Here is a 9,665-nt window from a genome sequence, read left to right on the forward strand (position 1 = left end):
GATCAGAAGGGACAATGAGTAGGAAGGTGCTTGTTCCTGACACAGCAACTGTTAATTATACTCCTCCCCAAACACCAGCATTTGCTCTTAAAGAAATACTATTTATCGAAGTGTAAGTGTTCAATACAATTTTGAATTTTCACATGTTAATTTTGAAGACATAAAACAACCCCTCAGGTTGCGACAGGGTAGACTCAAGGAACTGTTTCTCACCTACCCTGCTAAGAATTAAAATAAGGATAATCTGAACAGCTCTGCTCCCTATTTTACCTCCCAACAGCTGTAATGCTCTGTACATAGGTTACCAGGATATAAATGCAGCCGAAAAGCAGGTGACAAAGTTGGGTGCCACACAGACTCAGTAAACACTTGAGCTCAATACCCATTATACAGTACTATATTAAAAATATTCTCTACTCATAGGAACATGAACACTTTGTTTGACCTGAAAACCAAAACAATTTGATTTGCACCTTTTAAGCTTGAAAGGACGGAAACTGTATTTATCATTTGAACAAGTTTCCTTTTTATTAAGTCAACTGCAAAACTCCTATCTGACTGAAATTATGGTATTTTATAATTAGGGAGCATTGACAAGGAAGTAAGTCATCAGTGGATCTAGTGTGGGATGTTCTTTTTTTTAAACCTATCAACTTCTATTCTTCCCCAATCATTTCCTCACCTTATCTGGGAATAAAATTAATTTTGAATAAGATGCTGAAGTTGCTCCAGTTTGGCATCACACTAGAAAATGCAAGTCAACACTACAAATCAAGTTTGTTCGTATTTTCCCAGAAACTGAAGAAAAGCTCATGTCATCTTCACATGGCAAAATCAGCACTGAGTGCAATATAAAAATACCTTTTATTTGAAACCAAGGGGTAGCTGTTAAACATTACTTCACAAAGTACAGAAGCTTATTTTGCAGTTAATATAACACTTAGCTATTTTAAATGCGTGAAGGGGATGTATAGATGAGTAATTTAATAGGAAATCTGTGCCAGAGGAAACATGTAATCTAGCTTTTCAAAAGCCAAGGAAAAACCTCCTCTTCCCTTGAATGCCTGTGTAAATCCGGGTGGAAGTTACAAGTACTGGATTAATTCCGTGGATAAATATATACTTTACTTATTGGCTAAACCAGTGTTTCTTAATTTCCAAAGTTTTCTCAGACAAATAAGATAATGAGATACTTTATAATCCTAAGTGTTACAGTAGGAAGAGCAAGATTAAATTAGACTGGAAAGATAGGTGAAATCCTGGTTCTGCTGCATTCAATGACCTAACTCCCACCGACCTCAATTGGAACAGATCATCCTGAGCAAATGAAGCACTTGCAGATCTCTTTACACACTTCACTCAAATCAAGCATTTAGCCTCATAAATAAAAAGTTGAGCTACTTTTTTTTTTTTAAATCAATTTTAACCATACTTAAAACAGTTACGTTCTTTCTATCAAGAACTGTAAACATCAAGTGTTCAGTAATGAAGGATCCTACACTTAAGTATATTCCCATTTGGCAAAATCTCTTGGCTATTTTTAAACTCAATTTACACCATTTTGATGTACTGAGTTTACTTTGCTCCTGCTTCCTACTCTTAAGGGAAATTACACAGAAATATAAACTACCACACTTTGTGCTTCCTGACTGTACTGTGGGACCCAGCCTGTGCCTCTCTAGGGGGTTCTGACATTTGCATCTTAATTTTTCATCTCAAAATAATGACTGCTTTCCTACAGAATCCAACAATGCTGAAATGAACAAATTTATTTCACATATATAATTCAAAACCAAAGTTCAAGTCTCATCATTTGTTGCTGATACATACGTATGGAACCAAGATTTATGCTGCTTAACAGGACTTCAGTCTTACACATATTTTAAGCAAGCATAGGATTTTTAATTAAAAACATCATACACTTTTCAAAAGCTTTACCCAATTACACTACATTGAAACTTTTAATTTTTTTTAAACCGATTTTATTCCCCCACACTTTCCCATGGAATTTTACTTGGGAAGAAATTAATAAAATAAAAGCTGTGCTTTTATTTCTTAAAGGACCAGCCATCTACAGAAACAAAGTAGCTTATTAAATCACTTCTAAAAGTTCACTTGTTTATGCAGTGATGCCCCCTACTAATTCTCAAATACAGCAATCACAGAAATAAAGCTGTTTCCCCCCATTATATTCAGACAAGTTGCTGTGACTTTTTATTCCTGCTCTTCTTCAGATCAGTCTTCCTGGCTCATGCTATACTGCCTTTCCCTAAATTCACTCAGTCCACCTGCTCTTTCAGTTCTTCTAAGAAAATCTGCTCTGCTGCTTTCATCTGTGTTGTCCAGAGCTTGTCAACTCTCCAAGTGTATGATGGTCTCAGATATAAACTTTTAATTAGTAATTTGAAAAAGTAAACTTGTATAACATATTGAAAGTTTTCCTGTTATGGTGGGGAGTAGCTTTAATGCCTTTAATTGTCAAGGGTTTAAAAAAAAAAAAAATCACAAGAATTGGAACATCTTCCTTTTGCAGCACTATTCTTGAATATACACTTGCAAATACAATTTTTGTTGTTACTTGCACCTTGACCTCCCAGCTCCGCAGCAAAACTCGTATTTCTCTTCTGCACCCTACCATATCAATGAAGCTGACAAAAACTACCAATTTCACCAAAGCTTTGCTTGGTAAGATAGTGAGAAACAATGGCAAAGAGAGGAAACTTGAGATGAGAATGAGATAGAAATCTTTTCCCAATGGTCGCCAGGCAACACAACAGCACAATCTTTTTTTAAAAAAAGTAATAATAATCTATAGCCTTTTCCCTTCACCATATGCATAGCAGCCACACATGTTACAACTTTAGCAGGCTACAGGTCACCCACAATTCTTACCAGACTGTTGTCTCTTCCCGTAGCCTCCATACCCTTAAACCCCCAAGGCCTAGTATCCCGCATCTGCATTTCACCAGCCTTTCTCAGCTTTGCTCCCAATGTCCCCCAACATATAGTAGCCAGAAGCAGTACTACTAAACACAATGATTGAAAGTGAATTTCATGCTCTAATCATGGTCACTGCAGTTATGTTCTCCTCATTTTTAAATACTCGAGTAAAGACTCTCATTTGATGAGCCAACTCATCTGCAATTAATTCCCAATGTACAGAACAAAACCCCATGAAGTTTCAGGAAGATCAAGGGACATTCAAAACCACGGTTGCAATGAAAAACTATGAAGAAACCAGAAGAGAATATGATAAGAAACATTTCCAGAAAGTTTCAAAGCCAACAGGAGTGTTGAGATGCTAAATGCTGAGCTTACTGCAGCTACTGGAGAGGAGCTAGCTTCTGCGCTCTCTTCCCACTTAAGCTTTTCTCATCAGCCCACCACTTCCATGCTATCCCCCCACCTGTAACACATTTCTGGGTTCTTGCTTGTAGAAAAACACATTACAAGTTTTCCATACACTTAGTTGCCATGCCTAGCACTATTAGAGACAAGAAAACCAAAGAAAAGCCACGCATTGTAGCCTCACAGAGCGTAATAGATGAGAGTAGCATAGCAGATACTGAAGAATCTATACAGAATAGCATAGTAGATACTGAATCACCAGTCTTGCTACTGAACTACAACAGCTCCTGAGCATGTCTTAGAATTTGGACCAAATTAGATCAGTTTTCATGTGCTAAGCTCCAAAGTACAGCAAACATTAAACCTCAAGACAGGGTGTGTTGGTTGGTTGTTTGTTGGTTTTGTTTTTTGGGGTTTTTTTAATATTGACAATATACAATTTATTTTTACTCTAGTCTTAGAAGCAGTTTGAACTGTTTTTTGCTGAAACTAAGAAAATTAGCCTGAGGAACAGTTCCAAATAAAACTGTCCATACTTGGCATGGAAAACTTCAGTCCAAACAGTTCAGCAATGCTGTAAGCAGCTGAGAATAAGGTCTTGTGAAGGAAAATTGTAGGCGACCTTAACTATGACGAGCTCTGCCTTTAAGTCAAAAGTACACTATGAAATAGGCATCTTGTAGACAACATACTTCATTGGCCATGAACTCACCAAAACTTAACAGAAACAAGTTCAGTGACTCTCTGATAAAACTCAATGATTCAGACATCGAAAAGAAGCTGTCACTGTCAGTCCAGTTTCCACTACAGCATTTTGCCAAGGCAGTCTTATACAACACACATTATTTACTACCTATTCATCTAGCTAGGCTGTGGTTCCAACCTTCAAAATCCACACACTGTTATGAGACTATAAATACAATTTTAGCCTGCTAGATTAAAACAGGAGTCAGGACTACAATAGCATAGAAGCCAAATTTTATACCCTTCCCAAGGGAAGTGTCTTTTTTTCATAAGAACACAACACATATCCCTTCTGTTCTTAAACAGAATTTTCATCTGTCTAGAACTGTTCACATGACACCTTTTCAAAAGCATTGAAAGATTTTAAGATAGATTATTAAAAATAAAAAAAAAAATAAAATCTGTAGACTGAAGCAATCTTCTTTTGATCAGAAAGCCTGGAGCAATAACTAACTCCATTCGTATTTTCTACAGCAACTAACATTAAACTCAGCACCTGCAAAACTAATATCTGACTGAACTAGAAAGCAACAAATATGGAAAAAGAAATCTGATACTAAGCTGGCACACAGAAGATGTTAAAGATTTAAATAGAAAAGTTCATGTGAAGACTGTCAATAGGCTCTATATTTAGGAGTTGCTCTTGATGGAAGTATATTCTAAGACCAAAAATTCAAGTCTAAGGATAAAAAAAGGTCAATTTGTTAAGAACTAAAGACTAAATGTTCCACTCCATAAACTAGGAACAGTTCCTTAATATAGAAAAAAAAAAAAATTAATCAGCTCATTTTTCATGGAACTACACTAGAATATTAAAAAAAAATCTTAAGCTTCTTTACCTATTATAGGTTGTCCATTTCTCAAGATTGTAACTTCATTAAACAGAAGGTTTGACTACTTTACAGTGCGCCCTGCTGAGACTATATATCAGAGTTAAACCTAAATTCCTCATAGAACATCCGCATTCTTCATCTGAAATAAAGATTATCTCGCTTAAGGAAAAACTCACCCAAGATGATTGTAGTTGCAAGGGATGTTGAATACAAAAGGTATACGATGGGAGACTACAGAACAGGAAATGACAACAAATCATGAGGGATTCAAAAAAGTGCTATCTGAGACAGAAAACTGTCATTTCACTTAGAAATATTTAAGGCTGTAGTAAAAGTAAACCATTCTAAAATTTTTGAAGGACCTTTTCCTTTTGGGAGCAAAGGCAACTTAATATGAGAATTCCTCTCAGCTGTTTTTAACTCCACTTATTTTTGTCACTCTGAAGCACACACTATATGACTCAAAACGTTCCAAGTTTGAGGCTTGATCTGAGCCTGATTAAAATTAAATTAACATTAAAATTTTATCCATAAGCAAGCTTATTAGGCCTTCCTGTAACACTTCCACAAAAGCTTAGCTTGAACACAGCACCTGGTTCTCAGTCAAAACCAAGCTCTCTCTCAAGAGTTTAAGTGAAGAAAACACAATTATTAGCACCTATTTTAGACCCCATATTTGAATGCTGAGACTAGACACTAGAAGGTCTTCTTAAATATGTCTTATTCCCATATACTTCACTGCTGTGACTCTCAGCGCCACAGAGTTTGTAATAATCGTTGCTAGCCTATGGTTGAAAGATTTTTGGACCACTTTCCAGTTCTTCTGCTGTAAGGGCCAGAGCCTTCTCTGTGGGGAGACAGTTTAACTTGGAAGCGAATACTAAGAATTCTTTTTTTTCCACAGATTTATTCTCTGAGCATGATATAGGAAATAGGCCTGCGATGACATGCACTTTCCCAACGGATAATTCACTACTGAGAAGATCACAGAAAGGCATCAGGAAATGTTTATTCATTCCAGCTGCACTTGACATGTTTGGTACACAGGAAAAAAAAGTATATTTGCTTCACAACCTGACAGATGACATTAACTGTGCTAAATAAAAGGAATGAGCTGTGTTTTCACCATTTACCACCTGTATTTTTACATGCTTTTTCAAGCAAAAGTGACAGAAACATGTGTGCATACTTTTACTGCAATAGTCAGACCAGGTTCCAAGGTCAAGTTGTATCTCTTTTTTCAAAAATGAGGGTACCTGCATGTGCTATTGCAGTCTTTTAAAATGACTTGCTATTGAGACAAAATTACCACTTCTTAAGATGTTAAAAATAACACTTCCTTTGCCAGATTTCTTTAAACTCACTCTCAGAATTGTCCATGAAGTGATAAAATCCTGCTGTTAACCAGCATATTATTTTGGCTGCAGATTTTTCCCAATTATCTTCATTATTTAAACCATAAAGTAACAAAATGAAAAGGAGATGGGGGAAAATAAAAGTAAATTCAACTTCTAACAGGTTTAGCAAGCACTTTTTTCTTTTCTTTTAAATACAGTCACTGGGTCTTCAGTATTTGTTATTCAGCTTTTGAACAATACAGTAAAATGGACACTCTCCTGAATAACAAACACATAGGAAACCTATGAAGAACACATTACAAATTCATTTTATGTATCCTGACAACAGTCAGGTTTTGCTAAGCTTTCATCTAAAAATGACAGATATCACCACATACACAAAAATAAGCTCAATGTTAATGACAACACACAATCTTGCTGCCCGCCCCCCCCAGTTCCACTCCCCCAACAAAACCTCTGAAGTGAAGAATACCTACTATTTGGGACTGTTACCTACTATTTACAGACATATTTTTTCTCCTAGTAGTGATACAACATGCAGCCAAATTAAGGAGCTTTGGTAGTACAAAGCAGCAATACAATTAACTCCAGAAATACGTACTTTTAAGATTATCTGTCTACAGGCTTTCAAACAACACAGCTAGGAAAGTGTTACACAATCCGATCTGGCCATTTCAGTGGTTAACAAACAACAGTCCCTAGATAAAACAAAAAAAATCCCACAACACTATCTACCCAAGAAGACACTTTTTAAAGTGGACGGGTAATTTTTATTCCTCTTCTGGAACATTTCTCCTTCCAGTAAAACAGATGCAAGTACTTTAGGCCAGTCTGACAAACCTATTAGGGCGTTTTAGAACAATGTTTATACTTATTTCAGAGTATTTTTTCTTAAAAGCGATGAAACAAGACAGTAACTATACACAAGGCGAAATATTTTACAGCAGCATAATACCAAACTGCTTTTTCATCTACAAAACACTGCTTTTCTCCCAATACAAACTTCAAACACCTCAGATTTAACTATTTATTTGAAGATATTTGGAAAAGCAAAAAGTCTTAATCCAATTTCATAAGCGTATGTTGAGCACCCTTAGGCATCAGTATAATGACTGTACTTTCCTTTTTCAGCCCCTCCCTAGGAACACTGGCTACTACTCTGTAGATGATACTACACTGGCAGCATCACAGCTATTACTGAATTCCATATTGACTTTAAAGAATAAAGCAAAGCTCCACCTTCCCAAGGCATATGTGATTAGAACAAGAAGTTTTACAAAACAATACTTTTATAGAGAGAGCAAGCACTATCTTTCTAGAAGTTTTTTTGGTTTGGGGGGCAGGGGAGGTTTAAGAGAAGGAGCCACAAGCAGATTAAGAGAAATCATCCAATGTCCATAGCTACGTTCAGGACAAATCTGACATGACAAACCCAAGGGAGAAAACACACAGAAGAGTGTTGCCCAACTTTCTGCTAACTGGCTAGTTGGGATACTATAATTCACAAAAGTGTATTTTGCCCACAGTTTTATGTTCTGAAGCAGGCTTAGAGGGCAAGTCTTAAAATTCATTTCATAAAGAGAGATGTGATTTTCCTTAAAGAATTTACAGCAATTCAAACTACTATAAAACTCCGCATAACTGAAAAAATTCCTCTGATAGTTTATGGCCTCAAATTTCCGAACAGCTGAGCTGCTGATGCCATGCAGAATTTCTCTCTAAGTAAAAAGATATAAAACTGCGCTCACGAAACTACAAGATCTAATTCCAGAGAGTTAAAAATTTTAATATTAAAGTCCCAGCTCAACAAAGAATGTAAACTTGGACATTTTGCTGATTTAAGCTGGAATTACTCCCTACATAAAGTATGTATGTTTAACTGTTTGCTAGATCAGGACTCAAACTTTCTGAAGTCTGCCACCTATGTGTGACATTTACCAAGTGCTTTTACAAAAATGATCTCCGAGGAAAATATACTGTCTAAACAGCATGTGAATAGCAGAAACTAACTCTTGATTTCAAACAAATTATTCTGGTTATAAATCCCTCAAGCTAAACCAGCGTACTAAGAGAGGACACAGGTTCACAAAGCAAGCCCAAAACAAGCAGCAAGAACATCCCTGCTGTTCTTAAAAGTAACACCCAAAGCCGCTGCAACAAACATGCTTAAAAAAAAACCACCTTAAACCCTCCCCTTGTTACTCTCCTGCCCAAGCTTATTTGCACTTAACATTTCTGCCAGTGTTATGGTTCATGTACATCTGCCATGTAAGAGTAGGGAAAAAATTGTTTTGAAATACTACAGACATGACTGTAAAAACCATAAAAAAAAAATCAAACAGAAAAAAAAGTACTTCATATCTAGAAATATGTTTAAGTTTGCTGCATTCATTCAAATTTTGGATGTTTGCTGCAATTCAAAGATTTCTTCCACCATCATTATGATGCAGCTTCAAAAACCTTAAGACTTTAACAGTAACGAAAGTAAAATTAATAACGTGGGTCATGTTAAAATAATACCTCTCCCTTATTTTTCAGGTCCCCGTCAAATACTTTAATAACAAGTTCATATTCTCTGCCTAATAACTACTTTTGTAATTTTTAAAAGAAGAAACATACAGAATTTTATTTTGTTGTTCAAAGGTGTTGGAAGCTTGCAATTAACTTTCAAAAATTAACATTTTTGTAATCTAACGAACTAAGCCTTTTCAGATTTCAGCTCCACTACAAAGGATAAAATCTTCACTATCTATTTTAATGTCAACGATGCCAGCATCTCCAATTTTCATTCACTTGTGAGCGTTCGCACACAGGTGTAGGCAGGAGAAGGTCTCTGAGGCAACTTCTGATCATTAAAACAAGACAGGCAAAACGTCATTCACTGTCCAAGACTGATGGGAAGGAACCACTAAGCCAAACGCACACTCTCTCCGGTAACTCAGGATATTATGCCACAGGCACAGAGTTCCTCTTTGCAAAATCCCCCCATGGGAGGAGCCACCGCTCGCTCCTAGGTTGGTTTCAGCGCTCAACTCCCGGCGCTCTTCCACTCAATTTACCGTCTACATCTCCCGCAGTAAGCCCTCAAAAAGCACACCTGCCCGCCCAACACTTACTCCTAAATTACCCAGAAGAGGGGTGGCGAGTTAGAGGAGCCAGTCCCCGGGGCAGCAAACGAGAATCGACCTTGTAGGACACTCGTTTACCCGGGCAGAGGAAGCCACCCCATCCGCACACCGAATTCCTCCTGCCAGGGTCCCTGCCTGGAAAGCAGCGGGAGTGGAGGAGGACGCGGCTAAAGGGCAGAGGGTGCGGGGGAAGGGGACACGGCAGGACAGGCGGCGACAGGGCAGCGCGGTGCAGGCAAAGCCGTGTCACAAGC

This window comes from Charadrius vociferus, unplaced genomic scaffold, assembly GCF_000708025.1.
Source record: "Charadrius vociferus isolate BGI_N301 unplaced genomic scaffold, ASM70802v2 scaffold340, whole genome shotgun sequence".
In the NCBI taxonomy this organism is placed as follows: domain Eukaryota; kingdom Metazoa; phylum Chordata; class Aves; order Charadriiformes; family Charadriidae; genus Charadrius; species Charadrius vociferus.